Below are 22812 nucleotides of genomic sequence, written 5' to 3'. Positions count from 1 at the left end.
GGCCACCCTATCCTAAATTCAGTTTGAGAACCCCAATTAAACCCAAACTCCCTCCCAACCCCTCAAGCCTGGTCTACCATTAAATGTGATCCAGAACGTACGTTCTAGTTCTGCGGCCGATACAGATTGTCAGTGCCTCCCTTCCTTCTAGAGGATATAATAAATCTCATTGCTGAAATGTTATGATTACAGTAGTATGTATGTTCAGTTAGTTCCATTTTTGAATTTGTTTCAATACCAGGTTAAGTGTGTGTGTGTGTGCGTGTGTGTGTGCGCATGCGTGTTTAACTTAAATTTTTTGGCCCGCTTTCCTATATTGCTTTATTCCTGCTTTCCTATATTTAAAACACAAGGTGTTTTCTCTGCATCACTTTCTCCACCATTCATTTCCATTTGGGAAATTACAATATTAGCTGTGGAAAAATAAGAAACCCAAAGCTGGCAAATTAATTTTTTTATGCAATTTATAGCCCTCCCTTCCACTAAAAATAGTACTTAAAATATAAAATTATATATTTTATTAGAAGAATATTTGAAAGTGAGTGTTACAGGCCTTTGGTTTTCACTGAGATCTTGTTCTGGCACAGTGAAATAACCCTTAACTCGTACAAACCAAGTAAAAATATTTAAAGGATTATATTTTGTGAAACTGAAGCAACTTTGTTATAGTTGCACATAAAGTGTAATGAATTCATCTCGGATTCACTACTACACAGCATGCTTTAACAGTCAATAAACCTCCCCAGAATACATGTACAATAAGAGGAATGTCAGGTTTTAAATCAGACTTATTTTTCTCCTTCCCTAGTGCAGCATAAATCCTTGCCAATGGACAATTTGAAGGGTCCATAAATGTGTTTTTAAAAATTATCCCCCGTCCAGTTCTGTATGCCGTATGCAGCATAATTTCCTGGTCCAGGGGTGTCCAGCCTCTGCTTCAAGACCATGGAAGGAATTAGCTGGCCTCTGCTATGCTGTCCTGCAGCACCATCACTGCAGGTGGCCAAAGGGTGGTACTGCAGCTCCCAGCCCAATAGGAATCAGGTGACGCAAGGAGCTCATCGTGAAGCCTTCCCCAGTCTGGTGCCCTCCAAATGTGTTGGACTACAAATCCCACCATCCCTAGCCAGCATGGCCAATGGTCAGGAATGCTGGAAACTGTAGTTGAATGCTGCCATAGTGCCCCATCTGGCCCTATAAAACTGTTGACTCTGGCCCAGATCCTCTGTTGCTTAGGTGCAAGCTGAGTGGCTTCTCTACCTGCTGAACTACTTCTTGAACCATCCACTTGCTTAACAGGCCAGTAGCTCCGACAGAGACTTCTATAATCTTTGTATCGGTACATAGCAATGACATCCTTTTAAAATCCTTTTAGTAATGAAGGATCAGGCATCACATGATCAAGTGTCAGACAGTTACGGCTCGCACAGAGCTGGTGTCCTATAGCAACTGGCCAATACATGTGCTGAGTCCCACGCATTAGCATCCCCACCCATTATCCACATTTACATACCATTTCACAGGTGTGATAATAGCTTTATAGCATTATAACTGGTTCATATAAGCAACCGGCTTCCCAAGTGGATGCAGCTTGGCTGTATAAAACTACCCCTGATAGTTCACAAGAGGGACAGCCAGCTGGCAAGGAATGAACTGAATACAACTCGTGAAGCCTTTTTTATTGTGGCCCTTGTAAGACTACCAAGGTGTGGTTGAAATGTTGCCCAAAGTTTCACTAAGGGATATACAAGAATCCTGTTTCTGTTCACAAAACATGTGATCATGCCCTGTTCACACCCCTGAACATGAGTGTGAGCAGGAGAATGCGTTCTCCGAAAATGTCCACAAATGCTCGAACATGCACTCATATGAAAAATATGCAAATGTTGATGAGAAAAAAGTTTACAGTTGTGCAACTTTAAAAATGATCCACTTCACACTTTAGTCAATGGGGGATATTTGTGCAACTTTGGAAATTTGCATAAATTTGAGATTGTTTTTACACAACTTTCACGTTAAATTACATTCATTTTGAGCAATTTTCACGTTCACACAAAATGAACAGATATCGTAACTGCGAGTGCAAATCAAGGAGAGACGTCCACTGAGCCATGTTTGGAGAATCTAGGTAACATGAACATTGCTTTTTCGCACATCCCTAGTTTCACTTGAGAGCAAGAAAATGTGCTTTCAAAAATGTTCAGAATGTGACATATCGCACACTTGACTATTACACATGTCTGAGTTTTTCACATCAGAGGTAGGCAGAAGGAAGATTGGGATCTATTAGGAGATCTCTGAGTTATTTGTGGTAGCTTGGTAGGGGCTTCTGAATTGTTTAACAACTGCAACAACGAAATGACCCCCCCCCCAAATCCCATACATTAGTTTTCTGGAATAAACAGAGCTTGGGGTGGACTTTTATGTGAAAGGACTGCAAGCTCGATGTGGTTAAACAATTTCCGAGGCCCCCTCTCCTTTCATTATAAGTGTATGTTTTTGCCCTAGCTCTGATTGGAGAATCTTGGGGTTGTAGTAAAAACCAAAGTGGATCCAGCAAGCCTGCCCTGTGGTTCATAATCTCTCAACAATGGTAGATTCTTATAAGAACATGCATTCTGCTGTGGTATAGTAGTTAAGAGCAGGAGCTATGAGCAGGACAGCCATAATTCAGGTCTTAGCTGAGGGCTGAGGCATGAATTCATTGAATGGCCCTAGGAAACAAACCATCTCAGTCTCCTATATGTAGCATGGGGAGAATAATATTGGCTTACCTAAGTGGCTGGCGGAAAGGATTGCTAAAATAGTATATGTGAAGCTCTTGAGCTTTTGGGGAAAGGTACTCTAGAATCATTATCAGGTGTCAAAGAATAAGATGTTATGTCAGTGGAGAGCAACATGAGGCTTGGGATAATCTTCAAGTTGCTCATGCAATATAATTGTTCACTTTTCCAGATGGCATGTTCCCCCTTAAGGACAATGACGACATCTTCATATTGATAACGATGTGCCGTCCTCTACAGAGCTTTGCTTTCTGCTTGCTGGAACCTACTTGCACTTGCAAATAGATGCTTTTATCTTATTGCCATCTGACATTCTCTTGTGGAGTGCTCCTTTTGTTTTAATTTTGTGTGTTTGTTTTCATTTTGCCATTAAGTTTTAATATTAACCTCAGTGCAAATATTACTACTTTTTTTTACTCCTGTGTGCCAGCTTTGCTTGTTTGGAGTGGACTGCCTATATCCGGCAGGTCTATGGTTTGTTACCTCTCACATGGTTTATAAAATACCTGTCAGGAATGAATCTGAGCACGTGGAGATGTCTGGCAGCTCAGATTCAGAAACAGAATGGGAACAGCAGAACAAAGGGAGGCACCCTCCCTAGTGAGCCCAGATATGGCGAGACTTTCTTCCCAAGACCTTGACACAGATGGCCCAGCCTGAATGGGCCATTCCTCCACCATGAGAACTCAAGAGTTTGGAAGGGGGGCAAGGGTGAAGGGCATGACTTTAGGGATGCTAGGGTCCATCGCAGAGTGAAGTGAGAAAAGTTAGGGGCAGGGCTCAGACGCTCTGCCAGGTTGGCCATTCGTGGAACCCAACGTAGAAGGGAGCCACCCTAAGGGAGGGGCATCCCTGCGAAGCAAGTCTGGCCAAGAAGTTCTTGCCCAGACCGCTGGCAACTTCTTCAACTTCCACTGCGGTTCCTCTATTGATATTCGTAGATGTGTAGATTAGCTGTTTCATTGCAGTCTGAAAGTTTCCTAGAATCTGGATTTGTAAAGTAGCTAGTTGTTAACTGATAAAGTAGTGTTAACCTGAAGCATAGTTTCATGGAATGTGTTGATTGCGAAGGGAGAGGACATGACAATACCCCTAAATATCTTTGCCTGTGTATCTGCAGGTGGTACTACCATATTGTCACTGCGCTACCAGAGCGCGAATTACAGAGGGGCCATTGGGGCCCCAGCCCCCTTACGTTTTGTGCCAGACAGCTTAGCCACCATTTTACAAGCCATGGGGGGAGGGGGGCTGATCACCGCTTGGATATTGATGTAGAATGGTATTTTAATTACATAAATCAATCAATAAATGATTTGACTAATATTGAGTGAAGCAAGAGATAGGGCTTTTGGATGTTCATTAGTTCATTCAAATTTTATTGTTTATAGCCAATGGCTGTTGCAATATAAACACAAGAGAACATGTTTACAAAACATTGAACAATGAATCCAATAAAACACAAGTAGGGCCTTGGAAATACAAATAAAAGGTTTTAAGCGTATGTTTAATTAGAAAAATGCAACTCCCCTTAGCTTTTGTCACTGATGTGATTTAGAAAGCCTACTCTTAAACTTTGTTGCAGCTAGGGCAAACTGCACTACTTTGTGACTGACAAATGTGTCTATATCCACCAGCAGCCATCTGATCTTAAGATCATCGGATAGGCCTTCTAGAAAGATCTGAAAAGGAAGAAAGAACCTAACCCTAGGAGGATTATATAGCAGGCAGTATAGAATGTAATGCACCACATCTTCCATTTGGGCTAATCCACAAATAAGAAACGATCTATTGTTGACTTTTTAGAAAATCTGCCCACCAGGTATTTAGTGGGCATCAGCTGAAATCTGAGCTGAGTAAAAGCTCGCCTTACAGGGAAGAAGGTTAATTCCCACTTTTGGATGTACTTAAGGGCTCCCCAGCAGGGCTAGTGTGAGGGGTCAGCATGGTAGGGCATCTGCTACAGGCCCACAGCCCAGCAGGGGACCACCGAGAAGAGCCCCCTGGACCTGCTGCTGCGCTTTGCCGTTGCAACTTGCTTGTTCGCTGTCCTCCCACTCTGGCTAAGACAGCAGTGGTGATGGGAAGGAGGAGCAGCAGTAGGTGCCACTGCCGGTGCGCTCACTGGCTCTCTGCCTGGCAAGCCAGCATGTCGTAGTAGCGATGAGGGAGAGCAGTAGAAGCAGCTGGCGACAGTGGTGGTAAGAAGGTAGATCCACTGAGGAATGGTAAATCCACCATTGAAGGTGTTGTCCAAGGACTCTCCCAAACCCGGAGCCGTCTCTGCTCCGCAACATATAGCCCATAACCCAAGGCTTGCTCATTACATCGTAGAGATGGAATGTAACGGAAAGAACCCATCAGTTATGTTGTCCCATCTAAGGCAGAATGTCCCATACCGAAAGCCTCCCCAATCTTTTCTTGAGAACCTCTGCTTTTACTAAAAGAGACTCCAAAAATTATCCGACAGGTCAACTCCACTGCTAATTTGATCTTCCTAAAGTTTAGCTTCAGTATGCCTCCATGTGTCCTAACACTGCTGTTGACAAATACCAGTCTGAACACAGCATCTTGTTAATAAAGTAAATATATTAAATACATTTTGATGCTGCATTACCTAGCACAGGAAGGGACAGAACTAGGCTGTTAAAGTATATACGGTGTTAAGGTAATAGAAAACAATAAAATCAGAATCCTCCATTATCTGGACTTTGGACTAAGAGCTTTTCTACACAAGGCTGTTAATCTGCTGTACCTACTTTTGGTTTCGTCACTGAATTGAGCTCTGAGCTCTGCACAAAGAGCTTTGTCTTTCCACAATATAACTTCTAGGTGGCACTGTGCTATAGCGGAATAACAGAATTACACAAGTATGAACATACATTTTCTTCTGCTTTCACAAATAATGCTCCATTTCCCCCCACTCTAAGTGCTCTTAAAAAGCAGAAGCAAAACTGGAAGGGCATGATATCATCTAAAGAACTATAATCAACCATGTATAAGGAATAATGAGTGCCCAATAAATGCTTCATGTAGATAAGTTCATAAACCACTTACAACCTTATCCTTGCTCTTGGAAATAAGTTCCACTAATTTTGACGGAGCTTACTTCCAACTATGTGTCCTTCAGATTATCAAGCAGCAGATAACCTATATCTTCTTGATATAAATGGCTGATTTATATGAACACTTTCAACTAGTAGATAGCCTTCAGTTTGATGCCAGCCATCCTCCACTCTGGGCACAGACACAAGGCCTTGCTCTTGCCAGGTCTCTATGGACCCTTTCTTCTCTTTTCCCTGCCCAGTGCAAGTGGGAAGCCTTATCCCACCAGGCATCAAAGCAACCCGGAAGAACAGAGTTCTCATCCTTCTTCATGTCAGGCAGAACTCAGTTAGGCAAGTGGTCTCTCAGACGGCAGCAACTTCTGCTTCAAATGCTGTGGAAAGGCCCACCTAGGATTCTGAATGGGGTAGGTGGCATACCTCCCTCCCCTCCCCTCCCCTGCCCTGCCCTGCTAATGATAATGTAATCTAAGTGTCTGTATATGAGAAATAACAGAAACAGATTTTGGAATAATGAGAAGGAAAAACTGCAGTTTGAGATAAACTAAGGAAGAGAAAGTGTGTTTGAGCTCTTGAAGGCACCTTTTGGTCAGTGCTCTCTCTCTCTCTCTCTCTCTCTCAATCTCCGAATCTTTATTATTTATTCATTTCATTTCTGTGCTGCCCCCTAGCTGGAGCTCTCTGGGCAGTTTACAACAATTTCTAAAAATACACCAGCATTACAAAAACACATAATAAAAACAGTCTAAAAATTTTAACACCGAAAAATTAAAACCATGTAAGCAGCTAAAAGCAATTTAAGGAAACAATATTTCCTTAATAGACCTGTTCAAAAATAGCAGACATAGATGCCCCATCATATGCCATTGAATTCCTGGGAGTAGAGGGTGGTCATTACCTGGTTCCAAAAAGATGATGGTGTTGGTGCCAAGTGGACCTCAGTGGGATAAGGGGGGCACTACTGAGAAGGCCCTCTCCCTCGTTGACACCTTCCGAGCCTCTCTTGGAGGTGACAATCGGAGGGATGCCCCAGATGTTGATCATCGTGTCCAGGTATGTTCAGGTCGGGTGAGGTGTTCCATCAAGTATTGCAGTCCCAATTTGATGAAGATCAGTGTATTTGCTGCTTGCAGAAGTACTATGTTGTTTCCTCCACCTATATTTGACTTGTATATTTGTAAATAAATCCATATATTACAAACATTAGGGTGACTAGGTGTCCTACTTTACAAAGCATAGCCCTCTGTTTGAAGGTGTCCTCTATTTGATGGGCTGCCCAGTCCAAGTCTGATTTAAAGCTGAAGAACCATAAGAAGAGCAAGTAGAAGGGGACTTGAAGTTGCCCATCTTGAGTTAGCACCTGGAGAGCAGACTGAGCAGGCACACATGATTGTCTGGTCAGTCTTCCTCAATATTGTGAGATGTACTGAATTTTTATTTAAATTATAGTCATTATTCCTAAATTTGAAAATGTATTGCAATATGTAAATGCTGTGCAAATTGGTGTCCTCTTTTGTTGGACACGGAATCATGGGCTCAAGTGACAGGAAGCCAGATTCCGGCTGAACATCAGGAAAAACTTCCTGACTGTTAGAGCAATACGACAATGGAACCAATGACCTAGGGAGGCGGTGGGCTCTCCCACACTGGAGCAGGGATGGCGGGGAATTTCTCCACGAATCTTCGGGAGGCCAAGTGCCGATGCATTTGGCCCCCCAAAAGTGTTGGGGAAATTCTGTGCCGGCCCCCCAGGATGGGACTTACCTTCAGCGAATGTCCCTCTCGGCAGCGGGTCCCGGGGGCATTTCGGCGGCATTTCGGCGGGGGCGGGGGCGGCGGCCGGTCTCCCGACCGGCTGCCACCGCCGCCATTACAAAATAAAAAAGTACAGTAAAAAACACACACATACACACACCCATGATAGGCTACGTGACGATTTACGTAGCCTATCATGGCTAGATTTCCAAAGTCAGCCGTGATAGGCTACGTCAATCACCACGTAGCCTATCACGGGTGACTTTGGGGGGGGGAAGCGCGTATGCAAATGCTTTCCTTATTTGGACAGGGGTAGTCTACGTAAAGATTTACGTAGACTACAGCGAAAATAAGGGAACGTTATTTGCGTTGCCCTTATTTTCGCCGTAGTCTACGTAAATCTTTACGGAGACTAGACATGCCAAAATAAGGAACGCCAATGGCGGTGCCCATGGGGCGCCGCCATTTGCGTACGTGCATTTTTTTTTTCTTTTCCAAAGTCACCCGTGATAGGCTACGTGACGATTTACGTAGCCTATCAAGGCTGACTTTGGAAATCTAGCCATGATAGGCTACGCAAATTGTTACGTAGCCTATCACGGGTGTGTGTGTGTGTGTTTTTACTTTTTTTTTCGCGGCCGGGGAGACGGGGCGCTCCTCCCTGGCCTGAATTTCGCCAGCGAGGGATGGGGCACCTCCCCCCCCGGCCTGAATTTCGGCCAGGCGAGGCGGGGCGCCTCCCCCCCTCGCCTGAACTTTGGGGGGAGAATCGAAGCGCCTCCCCCCCCACTGCAAAGCAAGCTGCGGGACAAGGTAAGTCCCTTTCGTCCATTCCTACACTGGAGGCATTCAAGAGGAGGCTGGACAGCCATCTGTCAGGGATGTTCTGACTGGGATTCCTGCATTGAGCAGGGGGTTGGACTCGATGGCCTTGTAGGACCCTTCCAACCCTACCATTCTATGATTCTATGAAATCTCCAGTGATCTCTCCTTCCAAAGGAAACCAAACCCAAATAAGTATACTGTCCCATGTTATGGGCTCCCTGCTTGGAGAAGTGGGGATCACATAACAACATGGTCCTTACCAAGGCAGTGAAATAACTTAGGTTGCCATATTATGCAAATATGCAATTTCCCCTTCAGATAGTTTGAATTTTAAAAGTTGAAACTTTAAACTTCCCGTTTATGAGGTTGCTTTGCTTGACAAAGCATTCTGTATGCATATTTTGGTAATGATCTAAACCTCGCTTTCTTCTACAGAGCGATATTGCTACACTTTACTTTAAAGTTGGCGTGAAGAACATCGGCACGGTGTTTCTTCACACAGATGCTCAGATCCCTGATGAGCATTTCCTTGTATTAATTAATGACATGCTGGCATCAGGTAAGCAAAAGCTCACAAATAAAACAAATGGAGAGATTGAAAGACTGCTTCTTTTGTACTTTATTTAAATAACATCTTTTGAAAAGATCATTGAAGTCTTCGTGGACTTAAAAAAAAAAACTTTGATAAATATATTCATGATCAAAACAGTCGAGAAATAGAAGATCCTGAAAGGAGCAAAAGGCCACCGGGTTTTGAATAGGCTTCATCAGTGAGGGGGAAAGGTCAGCTGTTGAGATGAGTTATAGGAGCTATTAAGTCACCTTTTGTGACACTAGCAGTACAAGCTGCATAACATAATCAGCTGCAATCAAGAAAAAAATGCTGTTTATTATAAAATGGTTCCACTATTTTAATATTTGATATTGTTATATAAAATGGCACGGTGTAAGTCCATACACATTTCACCAGTGTAAACTGTCAGCTTTAATGATTTGTGGTGCATCTTACAGAGTCAAAAACTGTAGTGGGGTTATGTTCCACATTGCCATGAACAGGAGCTGCTGGATGATTCTGGGTCCTTAAAGTGTACTTGCAGACTCTGCAAAGTGAAAGGTGTCCAAAAATTCCTGTATCAAGAACCCTTCTCTCTATGTGCATATTGCATTGCCTGCCCTGAAATATGTATGCCTTATTTAAAAAAAATCAAAAAATCCAGTCTCTAAAATTAATCCTGCTGAACAGTTCATTGTTGCAATGTAGGTAGGCATTTTCTGATATTTATATCTAAGTTATCTCTAAAAGAGATAAATATAAATAAATATATATAATATATATAAATATATTTTACGTATATATTTTTCCACTGGAAGCATACCACTAGGGCTCATTATACTGTGTCCAGAGGTTCCCGACATTTTGAGTAAATGTGAGGTGTTTGTTGGATGTTCTCATGTGCATCAGTGCCCAGTTTGTTTGTTTATTTATTTATTTACAATATTTATATACCACTCCATAACTAAAACAGATTTTGGAGTGGTGAACAAAGAAGGTAAAATAGTAGAAGGATAAAAAGATTAAAACACCATTATTAAAATTATGCTTTTAAAAAACAGAATACCAATAAGAACTGTGGCTGGTCAGATAAGGAATGCCTCCTGGAAAAGTGCTGATTTCAGGAGGCACTGGAAGCAACACAGTGTTGGTGCCTGCCTGACTTCCAAGGGCAGGGAGTTCCAAAGAAAGGGAGCCAGCACACTGAAGGCTCTTCTCCAGGTGGACTCCAATCAGGCTATAGGTCCACGTGGAACCACCAGGAGCATGCCCTCCGATGACCTCAGTGACCGGGCAGGTTGGTAAGGGAGAAGGCGCTCTGGTCCCAAGTTGTTTAGAGCTTTGTACACTAGTACTAGAACCTTAAACCTGGCCTAGTAGCAAATAGGCAGCCAGTTTTTTGAAACAGTGTGGATGTGATGCGCCAGTATACTTGTGCTTGCATGTTTTCTTTATCAGCTTCATATATTGTGATTATGTGATTTATTTAGTAACACACAGTCAATAGCTGATGCCATAACCACACAGTATTTTCAATATGAATATTTTCATAAGGCTAAAAATCTCTACAGACCAAAGTTTGCCATCTGATTAGCAGGTACAGATAAGTCATGGGGCCGATCTACATTGCACCCACCATCACAATGAATTTGGTGTCCCATCAGGTTAAATGCTCTCGCATTAAAACGTGATTATTCACACTCACCCACTTTCCTCATTGCAGTGCTTCATCGAATGTGCAAGCTCGGTTCACACTTGAGCGCTGTGATGTTTTCCTGATGTTTTCCTGTGTGCACTTGTCTGATCTCAGAAGCTAAGTGGGGTCGGCCCCGGTCAGTAGTTGGATGGGTGATTTTTAAAAAAAAAAAAAATAAGGCGTTATCCTCGAAGAATCAGGGCTTCTCCGCAATGTTTTTTTTTCTAATTCAGGCATGATCTTCGAAGATCATGCCTGAATTACTTCACAACTTCGAATCTTCAAAGATCATGCCTGAATTAGAAAAAAAAAACATGGCGGAGAAGCCCCGATTCTTCAAGTATAACGCCTTAATTTAAAAAAAAAAAAACATCTGGAGTGGGTGATAGGAGGGGGTAAAACTTAGTCTCATTTGAAGGGATAGAACAACCCCCTGCTCAGTGCAGGAAGCCTGATTCCCAGGCAGTCGCCCACCCAACTACTGACCAGAGCTGACCCCGCTTAGCTTCCAAGATCAGACAAGTACGCACACATCCAGCCCTTTGCTTGTTGCTGAGGAAATGGGGGATGCTGAGGAAGCTATGCAATCAGTAGCCAGAAGAAGACATGTGGCCGTCAAGAGCTGTGATTGGACAGGAGGGAAATACAAATACTGCCGTATATGGACAGGCGGGGGGCGGGACTACGACCAGATATGGTAGCGAAGGCGGAAAATCAGAGCACATTAAGGGGAAATACCAGGATATCAGGGTATTGAAAGCAGGAGCACAGAAGTGGGAAATTCCAGTTCCATTTCGAGGCGGCTACTGCGTAGTGTGAAAGGCAGGTGGTGAAACCTCATTGGAAGTGAAAAAAGGCAGTAAGTGTAGATCCAGCCATGAAATCAGCCCCAGATTAGCCCATTATTGTGCTTGCCTAGACCATGTCGGAACTATCTTTAGAGTCTCAATAATACTATACAGATTTTCAGATTCCTCTAAAGAAAAATAATTTATATGTTTTCCAGCACTTTATACTAAAGAGGAATTATTCAAATCTAGATTTAGCTGCTGTTCACAATGTCTGAAGTCTTGGGGCAGAACTACACGTGAAGCTCAACATGGTGCTGCCAGCTAAAATGGCACCCCCTGTCAACTTCTCCCTTACAGTGCAATCTATGCACGTCTTCTCTGAAGTTCAATGAAACTTACTCGCAGGTATGTGTGTAGGATTGCAGCCTCAATCAATGTACCCATTTGTTTTCCCACCCCTGTGATCAGCAGCCAGTGATGTGAGGGAATGCAGGGAAACAACACAATCCATTCTGACTATAAGTAGGGGAAAGAACTCCACACAGGGCTGCCATTTTCAGCAGCAGCCTCACGTCCAGGCCCCTGTGTAGTTCTACCATTGATCAGTTATTCCTGCCACAATTAACCTTAAATTGCACAGCCTCCAACAGAGAACTTTATCAATAAACCTCTGCCTTGAGCTAACGTCCCATGAGAATCAAAGCTAATAGAATCATAGACTTGGAAGAGGTCTTATAAGCCTCTGGTCCAAGCCTGTGCTTGATGCAAGAAATCCAGAGCTAGAGCATCTCCAGCAGATAGTTGTCCAGCCTCTGCTTGAAGACCTCCAGTGATATTTTGTGGTATAATTTATTTTCAGGTTAGTGGTGCTGAGTTTGAGAAGCTGCCCAAGATGGCTTCCAGCAATCAGAATTTCAACATGCATGGAGCTGGATCCTTATGCACAAGAAATCTTCCACTTACAGAATGGTGTTTCACTTCTCACCCTAGAACATTGTGTGAGAAAAGTGATTGCACGATATCCAACTTGCCACACAGAAAGACATATGCAGCAAAAGCTAGAATGGAAAAAAGAATTTAGGGCTCATATTTTCATTAATGCACTATTAAGCTTTTATGTTCCAATAAGGAACATTCTCACAAAATAAAGGATGTCATATCAAATATAATTATATGTATTCATAAGCCTGATCAATTCCTTTTATATTGTCTGCATTTTCTTTTCAGTATAAGGATCAGATAATTGTTCGTTCTGCTTTTAAAAACAACAACAACAACAACAACCCTGCTGGCTTATCATGGTTAAATATATGGGCCATGTTTAAATACTATGAGTAGGATAGTATTCCTACTGCCACAGTACTAGTGCTAATGACATGGCATTTGCAGAAACCAATGCTTGCACAGCATAACTAGCACTTGCTAAGGCAATGGGGAAAAGCAGCACGTTACTGTCAAAAACTCAGAGCTGAGAAACAGTTGGATCCTACCATATGGATCCAGACTCAGTTAGTTTCACTTAGGGCAATATCCTACGGATACTGCCCTTAGTTCCCATTGAAATCAATAGAATTTTAGTTCAAATTCTTTTCAGATTGATTTCAGTGGGACCCAAGAGCAGCTCACTTAGTCTGGATCCAATCCTATGTAAGTTGAATAACATTGTCTTATAATTTCTTCCATTAGATGGGGTGGGGGTGGGGGAGGAAGGGGGATACAGGGAAAACAGTATGGGCATAGCAATAGACTGTCTTTTTATTCTCTGAAGCTATTGTAAGATATGTTGGTTTTGTGTTTATAATTGAGATGAACAGATGGCGAAGACTTCATTTAAAGTAGTGGTGTATATCCATTAAAATAATATCTGCTGACGGTGTTTCTTCACTAATTGCATGTACAACACAGTAACACAGAAGAAAGAGTTTGAGCCTTTTCAGCCATTTACTATTTTAGGACAATAGTATGGTCTTGTCAGAAAAGGAGATTCCCCCGGATAATAGATGCAATTTTGCTATCTCTACTGAAATGTACATAAAATGAACATTTTAGGATTATCATTGGAGACAGAGAGAAAGGTATTTGCACATATTAGGAAGTGGGAGGGATATTATTTCGTTTGTAGCACTGCTGAAAAAGCATTCAAATCGTCCTAAATCCAATTTTGTTTTCCACAGTTTTAAACTAGAGTAGCAGGACTAGAAATTTATGCCGTCATTTATACTGTGATAAAATCTAAGCATGAAATGGCTTGGGATCAGTCTTGTATGAGATTTCTGGGACCAGTTTTGTGCCACCAGAGGGTGTCCTTGGAAAATGTCTTTATTTCACTTGTTTTGTTAAATCAGCACTGTGAACTGTTTGCCGGGGGGGGGGGGGGGCGGACGAACACCACACTGGCTCCCCTGCAAGCTGAATGATGTCAGTGGGCAGAGCCACGCCCCTGTGTCACCCAGGTTCACTGTTCATGGGCTTGTGTGCAGCACAGCTGTTCCCAGCCAAGGCACCAGGTGGCGGAGTAGTCCTTCACCCTGCACCTCAGCTGGGGTGGCCTTGTCTCCCCTGTGCCTTCCCCCATAGGCCAGGAATGTACCTAGCACATTGCTCATCCTCCCCATCCTGGGAATCCTGGAATGAATCTTTGCTGATAGCCCCGCAGGCACCTCCGATCATTAGCGGGGTTCTAAGGGAATCTTTGGAATCCAGTCAGTGGTCGGAGATAACGGTGGCAATTCCTGTCTCTGCTAGCCGCCAGGGAGTGGGGATTTGGGGAAGGGCATAGGCAGGGTGCAGGATGGGGTTTGCAGGGCAGATGGGGAACCTCTGCAGGCTGAATTTGTCCCATGGGCCAGAGGTTCTCCATTCTTGACTTAAATAAATTAAGCTCTGCCTTTCTCAGGCTCAAGGACACTGACCTAGAACAACTATTATAAAAATTCAACAGTAATATATCAAGAAACAGAGCCAGTATAACAGCAGCAGCAAAAATCAGAAGCCAAAGCCTTACAGCTTGAGTGGAGAACTGCCGGTTTGTGGACAAGATCCAGCCTGTGGTGTCTTAGGTTCAGGCCCACTGCCTCTACTCTGTGGCCCAACCCACAATGCAGCAATTATACTTTTTTTTTAAGAAGCTCCTGCTGGAGCCAATGGAAAGTTTTTTCAAGCCTAATTGTTGGGTGGGTGGCAGAGGAGATAATCAGAATTTCAGCTGGAGAGGGAAGACTTTCAGACGGTGGAGGCTGGTGGCTGCAATGTCAATGGGGCTGTAAATAGGGATGTCAGAGAATTCCGCCACAGATCTCGGTGAGGCCGAATGCCAGTGCATTTGGCCCCCCGAACTCCGTGGTGAAACGGCCTGCCCCCCCGCCCCCCCGCGGATCCCCCCCGGGACAAGACTTACCTGGCGCGGATCTTCCGGGTGGCAGCAGCTCCGGCGGCGGCTGCAGCGGCTGGTCTTCCGACCGGCCGCCACCACCGCCATTTGCAGTCTTGTAAAACAAAAAACAAAAAAACGATGTGACAGGCTACGTAAAGATTTATGTAGCCTATCATGGCTGGGTTTAAAAAAAAAACACAAAATGACGTGATAGGCTATGTAAAGATTTACGTAGCCTATCATGGCTGGGTTTAAAAAAAACACAAACAAACCACGTACACAAATGGCGGTGGCTACGGCCGCCACCATTTGCGTTCCTTATTTTTGGCCGTCTTAGTCTACGTAAATATTTACGTAGACTATGACGGCAAAAATAAAGGGGAATGCAAATAGCGTAGCAGGCGCTATTTGCATCCCTTTTTGATTCGCCGTTTTAGCCTACGTAAATATTTACATAGGCTAAAACAGTGAATCAAAAAGGGACGCAAGTAGCGCCCACTACGCTATTTGCGTTTCCCTTTATTTTTGCCATCATAGTCTACGTAAATATTTACGTAGATTAAGACAGCCAAAAATAAGGAACGCAAATGGCAGCGGCCGTAGCCGCCGCCATTTGCGTATGCGGTTTGTTCCTTTTTTTCCCCAGAGCCCTCCGCTGCCGGAAATCTGGCTGCGGACGGCTCTGGCCTGGCTGGGCCTGGCCGGCTGCTCCATGGAGCTGCCGCGGAGCACAGCCGGCTGTGGAGGATTCCGGGGGGGAGGAACGGATTGCCTCCCCCCCGTCGAGGATTCCGGGGGGAAGGACAGAACTCCTCCCCCCCATCAACATAATCCACGGAAAGGTAAGTGACTTTCATACATGCCTAGGTAAATCCGCTCTGGGTTTCAGTCAGAACGCTGGGAGAATTATCAACAACCTCCGATATGCAGACGATACCACCCTAATGGCAGAAAGCGAAGAGGATCTAAAGAGCCTCTTGTTGAGGGTGAAAGAGGAGAGTGCAAAAGCTGGTTTGAAACTCAACATTAAAAAAACTAAGATCATGGCATCTGGCCCCATCACTTCCTGGCATATAGAAGGGGAAGAAATGGAAGCAGTGACAGATTTTACTTTCTTGGGCTCCAAGATCACCGCAGACGGTGACTGTAGCCATGAAATTAAAAGACGCTTGCTCCTTGGGAGGAAAGCTATGGCCAACCTAGACAGCATAGTAAGAAACAAGACATCACCTTGCCGACAAAGGTCCGTCTAATCAAAGCTATGGTTTTCCCAGTAGTAATGTATGGCTGTGAGAGCTGGACTATAAGGAAAGCTGAGCGCCGAAGAATTGATGCTTTCGAACTGTAGTGCTGGAGAAGACTCTTACGAGTCCCCTGGGCTGCAAGGAGGTCAAATCAGTCCATCCTAAAGGAAATCAACCCTGAGTGCTCAATGGAAGGACAGATAATGAAGCTGAAGCTCCAATATTTTGGCCACCTAATGCGAAGAGAAAACTCCCTGGAAAAGACCCTGATGCTGGGAAAGACTGAAGGCAAAAGGAGAAGGGGACGGCAGAGGATGAGATGGCTAGATAGCATCACGGATGCAATGAATATGAACTTGAGCACGCTCCGGGAGAGAGCGCAGGACAGGAAGGCCTGGCGTGCTATGGTCCATGGGGTCACGAAGAGTCGGACACGACTGAACGACTGAACAACAGAACACTAAACGAGCTATCCAGGCTGCTGAACCCTATCCCCAAAATGGGTTCAGCACTTTGGATAACTCCTTTAGAGTCCTGACTGGTTCTGACTGAAACCCAGAGCGGATTCATCTAGATCTATTTCAATCGGGCTTCATGCCTGGTTTTGGAATGGAAACTGCCTCGGTCGCCCTGTGGGATGACCTCTGCCGGGAGAGGGACAGGAGAAGTGAGACCCTGTTGATTCTCCTGGACCCCTCAGTGGCTTTCAGTACCATTGACCATGGTATCCCTCTGGATAGGTTGTCTGGGTTGGGAGTTGGAGGCACTGCACTACAGTGGTTCCGCTCCTACTTGGATGGCCGATTCCCAAAGGTGGTGCTGGGGGATTATTGCTCTGTGCCATGGCTCTACACAGGGCTCTATTTTATCCCCCATGCAGTGCAACATCTAGATGAAACCGCTGGGGGAGGTTATCCAGAGGTGTGTGCTGAAGTGCCATCAATATGTGGATGACACCCAGCTCTACCTCTCTTTCTCATCAAACCTAGGTGAGGCAGTGGCTGTTCTGAATCAGTGCCAGGGCACGGTAATGGACTGGGTGAGGACCAATAAACTGAAACTCAATCCAGACAAGACGGAGGTACTGTTAGTGGGTGGTCCGTCTGCCCGGCTAGGTGATATTCAACCTGTTCTGGAGGGGGTTGCACTCCCCCTAAAGGGTCACGTTCGTAGTTTGGGGGTGCTCTTGGATCCAGAACTGTCACCTGAGGCACAGGTGAACTCAGTGGCACGGAGCACTTTTTATTAGCTTAGGCTGGTATACCAACTACGCCCTTATCTGGACAGAGATAGCCTAGCTACAGTTATCCAAGCTCTGATAACTTCTCATCTGGATTACTGCAATGCATTATACATGGAGCTGCCTTTGAAAACGGTCCGGAAACTTCAGCTGGTCCAAAATAGGGCAGCAAGACTGTTAACAGGGACTGACCAGTGAGCTCATATTACGCCAGTACTTTTCCAGCCTCACTGGCTGCCAGTCCATTTCCAGGCCCGATTCAAAGTGCTGGTATTAACATTTAAAGCCCTTAACAGCTTGGGGCCAGGTTATCTGAAGGATTACCTCCTCCCATATGTGCCTGCCCGGACCTTAAGATCATCTTCTGCGGCCCTTCTCCGTGAGCCCCTGCCAAAGGGAGTGATGTGGATGGCTACTGGAAGGAGGGCTTTTTCTGCTGTGGCACCGTGGCTCTGGAATGAGCTCCCTAGTGAGGTTCGCCTGGCACCTACATTGTATTCCTTTCTGTGCCAGGTGAAGACCTTTTTATTTTCCCAGGCATTTTAACATTTTAGCTTTCTAGACTTTTAGCTTTGCTGTTTTAAATCTATATTTTACATTCCTGCACTGCTGCTAGGTTTTATTGTGGTTGTATTGTTATATTGTGGTTTTAATGTTCTAAATATTTTATATTGTTTTATTGTGTGCCGTTTGGTTTTAATTTTTGTGAACCGCTGAGAGAGCTTCAGCTATTGGGCAGTATAGAAATGAAATCAATCAGTCAATCAATCCACAGCCCCACTGACATCGGAGCCACCCGCCTCCACTGCTTTCAGAATGCATACATAAAAGTATGCCATATTGGTCCATAAGATCCCCCTGCCCACAAATCCATGGTCAGGCTTTTTGTAACATCTTGCCTGATGAAGAGATCTGGAGATCTCTAATGCTTGCTCACCATTATGTGCAGATTACATTAGGGATGGCGGAGAATTCCGCCACGGATTTCAGTGAAGCCGATTGCACGGGCATTTGGCCCCCCGAAACCCGTGGCAGAACAGCCTCCCATCCCCGCCACCCCACAGAATCCCCCCAGAACGAAACGTACCTGGGGCTCCAGTGGCGGTGGCTGGTCTTTCGGACAGCTGCTGCGGCTGCCATTTGCGTCCTGCCAAGCTGCCATGATAGGCTAGGTAAGTATTTACGTAGCCTATCACGGAAAGAGCAGCGGTGCAAACGGCGGCCACTACGTCATTTGCATGGCTGCCTTTGCCATGATAGGCTATGTAAATACTTACCTAGCCTATCACGGAAAGAGCAGCGGCACAAACGGCATAGCGGCCACCATTTGCATCCCTGCTCTTTGCCGTGATAGGCTACATAAATACTTACGTAGCCTATCACGGCAGCCTGGCAGGACACAAATGGCAACCGCTACAGTGGCTGCAGATTGCCCTGGCCAGTGGAGCCGGCCAGGGAGGATTCCAGGGGGGGGACGGAGCGCCTCCCCTCCCACCACAAATCACACCTGTGAAAAAGTAAGTGACTTTCGTACATCCCTAGATTACATATATTTTTTGTTGTGTCGGGAAGAACAGCTCCTGACAGCACCTCATGAAGGGTACTTCAGAGCCTTGGAATCAATGACAGGCATTTGGAGCAGGGCCCAACCTGCAGAGTGCAACTGCGTCAGGGGCTCTTACAAGCAGAGGCAGTCTTTAATGTATTTGGATTCCAGACAGTTAACGGCTCCATAGATCAGTACCCGTGATAAGTACCTTGAACTAAGCCCAGAAGCACAGTGGCAGCGTGTGTGGGTCGTTGCAAAATGAGCTGAATGTGTGGCTGCCTCCCATACCCCTCGGGAGGTGAGCAAGAGCAAGGGCTGTATGTAGTGTGCATTAGATAGTCCAATCCTAAAGCTTACAAAAGCATGAATAAGAGTGTGGTGAGGTCCCTCTTCTCCAAAAAGGGGCCATGTCTATACAATAAATGCAGCTGATCAAAGACATCCCTCATACAAATGAACTAAAAGAATTACACATTACTATTTTCATTTGATCCACTTCCTGCTTCACTGGTGGTATTTCTCAGTAAATGGAGGCCTTTGCAGTTAGTAACTATTTCGCAAAGCTGCTTAAGTGAGGTGTTCTGAGGCTAAGTAGTAATTTGGCCAAGTTAACCTGCAACGAACAATAGAATGGGTATTTATGATTTGCAATGGTCTTCTCATATTTTGTGTTGCTTTCCCTGTCTTGTAACATTAGTGTTCTTTGCACCACGGAATTTTAGGAATAGTGGTCGCAATATGTGGAGGGCCAGAATACCCCTATAAACATTGGTTTATATATCGTTGGGAATAAAGCTGTTAACTTCTAAGTTCAAAAATTCTGGCATCAGATAGAGGAACTTGAACAGGCTCAAACGCTATTCAGCCATTTGCTTGCTCGCATGTAGGGCAAAGGTGTGTAGGGTGCACATAAGCCCCACCCCAATGTTGCTGTGCACCTGGCACCTGGCTCGACCTTTGCACATTGAGCACCAAGGTCACATTCAGATGAATGCACTTACAGAGCCCTATAAAGCTCAACACGCGAATATCTAACCAGAGGATGGGGCGTATGTGCATGATCACATACTGCTACACACACTTGCCCTACACATAAGAAGGGAAACGCCTGAATAGGGCTCCTGGCAGACAGATATAGAGCTTAATCCCTGACTGGCCTACTTATACTCCTGGCTTTAGTATAGGGGTGGGGAGTCTCTTTCAGCCCAAGGGTCAAATTCAGTTTTGGAGAAGCTCTCAGAGGCCACATTCCATTGGTGAGCAAGGCCAAAGACAAAAGGAGCAGGGCCAACATTTTAAAAATACCAGCCTATTGCAGCATAAAGCTCTTACTGCCAGGAACTCAGTCTTAGCAGAGGCATTTCAACCTTTTAGAATGGGGGAAAATGGCACAAAAGCCAGGAACCCACCAAACAATCCATGGTTGGGAGAAAGGAGTGGGGCCGGGGAAAGGGCTGTAACCATCTGGGGAACCCCAGAGGGCCAGATTGGGCACCTGGGCCTGAGGTTTCCCACCCCTGCTTTAGAGTTTTGTGTTCATACTTACAGCAGTTAAAAGGTACTCTGGATTGGATGATGTAAAATGCAGACTACTGCAGTATTCCCCTTATAAACCGAAACAAAACTGAGCGGCATATGGCAGCTGGGTAGTATACTGAACACATGCAAGAACGTGTGCACAGTAACTTAAGAAGGGCGTAGCAAGCTGGCCAAACTGGAGTGCCCTGCAGCCTATGTTTACTTGGAAGTAAGGGACACACATTCAGTGGAGACAACTCCTACATATGCATTGGACTGCAGCCTTCATAAATATGTGTGCTGTAACTACATGTGTATGTGTGCTTTAAAAATGAAAGTGGGGGAAACCTCTGCTTAAAATTCTGACTTTATCAACAAAAATGCTCCTAACCTGTGAAAAAACACATTCAAGACGGAAAAACCTTACTGGTCGGCAAAGCTGATTGAGAACTGCTTGGAAATAAAAATAATAAATAGGGCACAGATTGGGAGAAAGGCAGGCTGGGAGCCAAAGGACCTCACAATATCACCCACTTCTAGAAAACATTCATATGGTTAATTTGTGTCACATAACAGAGAAAGGAGGGCTTGATTTTAAGACCTAGTTGTAGTGATTGATTATTATATTTGTAGCATATAGGAATGAATAATTGCTGAGAAGGGATATAGGAAATATTTTATTGAGAGTGCAATAATGCATAAGTCATGTGAAGCACAACACAAAATACCAACACACCAACATACCATGAAAGGGTTTAAATAATAACTAACCCAGTCTTGGAAGTGTTCCAGAGAAAACAGGGAACAGAAAAAGAACTAGAGGCGCAAACCTATGTATGTTTAGACAGAAAAAGGCCTACAACTTCCAGCATGCCCCAGCCAGCCATGGGCACGCTGGGAGTTGTAGGACTTTTTTCTGTCTAAACATGCATAGGATTGATTGTGCCCTGAACAGAAAGAAATGGTTTTTAGACATTAAAGAGAGAAAGGGAGTGGCACACATGCTTTTGCATGCATATAGCTTTTTCATTCCAACGATTTAAGGTTAGCATCAAGATAGTCGAATTGTAATGTCTGTGAAGAACTGATAAAAAGCTTTCTTTTCTTTTTTTAAAGTTGGAACACCATTCTTCCGTGTAACATTTGACTTGCTTAGGAAATGCCGAGGGGGGGGGGTCCTCACAGTGGCGACTGTTGGTGTTTGTTTTCAAAAAAGCCAGTCACATAAAATTCAAAAACGCATTTAACGTAACGTGGTTTGGCCCTCACTGGTTCCCCCTGGGCCAGTCATGCAGTCTTTCAGTCTAACCACACAGGGTTCTTATAGAGGCAAAATGGGGACAGGTAGAGGAAAGACCACCCTTAGCTCTTCAAAAGAACAACTGTGTAGAAGTGAAATAATGATAAAAATATTAATCTCTATTAAGGATATAACGTTGTTGACTAAACTTCAGATTTGAAAATCAAGATGTAAATTTTTGCCCCCCTTTTGAAGGTGATGTTCCTGATTTATCTAGTGAAGATGAGGTAGACAGTATCATTTCTTCTACAAGGATAGAACTACGGGGGCTTGGCCAGGCCGATTCGAAAGAGAACTGCTGGCAATTTTTTATTGATCGTATTTGTCGGCAGCTGAAGGTAAAGATGGAAAATGAGCATGAGGAAAAACATTCAACATATAATTTCTGCTCTAGGATGTTGCATGCAGAATGAATTATCACAATAAACACTGTTTTTGTGGGAAATGATCGATATATTGATTTTTTTTAATGTACAGAATCTAGTTATCGGATGTTGAAAGAATATCCAATCCTTTTAATCTTTACATTAAGTGCAAAACAAAAATGAATTATGGAAACTCAGTTTGGATTTTAGCATTGCATCCTATTTTTTACTGATAAAGTAGTCTGCAAGTCTGCATCTCAGGGAAGACAAAATAATAATTATCATTGATTTTTTCCAAGGAAAATTTAGTAGCTTCTACAGTTGTAAGTCATTTAGGATAGACGTGGAGGCAATTACTGTGCTGGGAGCATCAAATATGTTTAAGTAATTTTTCATATACAAATAATTCCACTGTATTAATATTCTACACTATTCATATGAGTAAAGATGTCCAGTGAGTTAGCCGTGTTAGTCAGTTGCAGTAAAAACAACAGTTCTGTAGCTCTTAAAATACTAACACATTTATTGTGGTGTAATTGAAAACTTTTGTGGACTAGGGTCAGCTTAATCACATTCAAGAGGGGTTATCTTTAGTTGGAAGGTTTGTATATACCTATGGTTGTGGAGGAAAGAAAATAAAATGTTGTAGACAGTGGGGCCAATGGAGGCATGATCGAAAGAGATGTGGAAAAGGGCTGTCTCTGTGGCTGCACACAAACTGTAGAATTCCTTTCCCAGGGAAGTTTGGTTGGCCCCCT

General features: G+C 44.2%; 1 pseudogene; it reads left to right on the top strand.

Moving 5' to 3' along the window:
* LOC146358527 (dynein axonemal heavy chain 11-like) overlaps window positions 1-22812 on the top strand; it is a 320580-nt pseudogene that overhangs the window by 154632 nt on the left and 143136 nt on the right.

This window comes from Heloderma suspectum, chromosome 1, assembly GCF_057233095.1.
Source record: "Heloderma suspectum isolate Gila_16-S chromosome 1, 16-S_ref, whole genome shotgun sequence".
NCBI lineage: Eukaryota > Metazoa > Chordata > Lepidosauria > Squamata > Helodermatidae > Heloderma > Heloderma suspectum.
The sequence above is the reverse complement of the archived record's forward strand: the minus strand, read 5'-3'. Positions and strand labels throughout refer to the sequence as shown.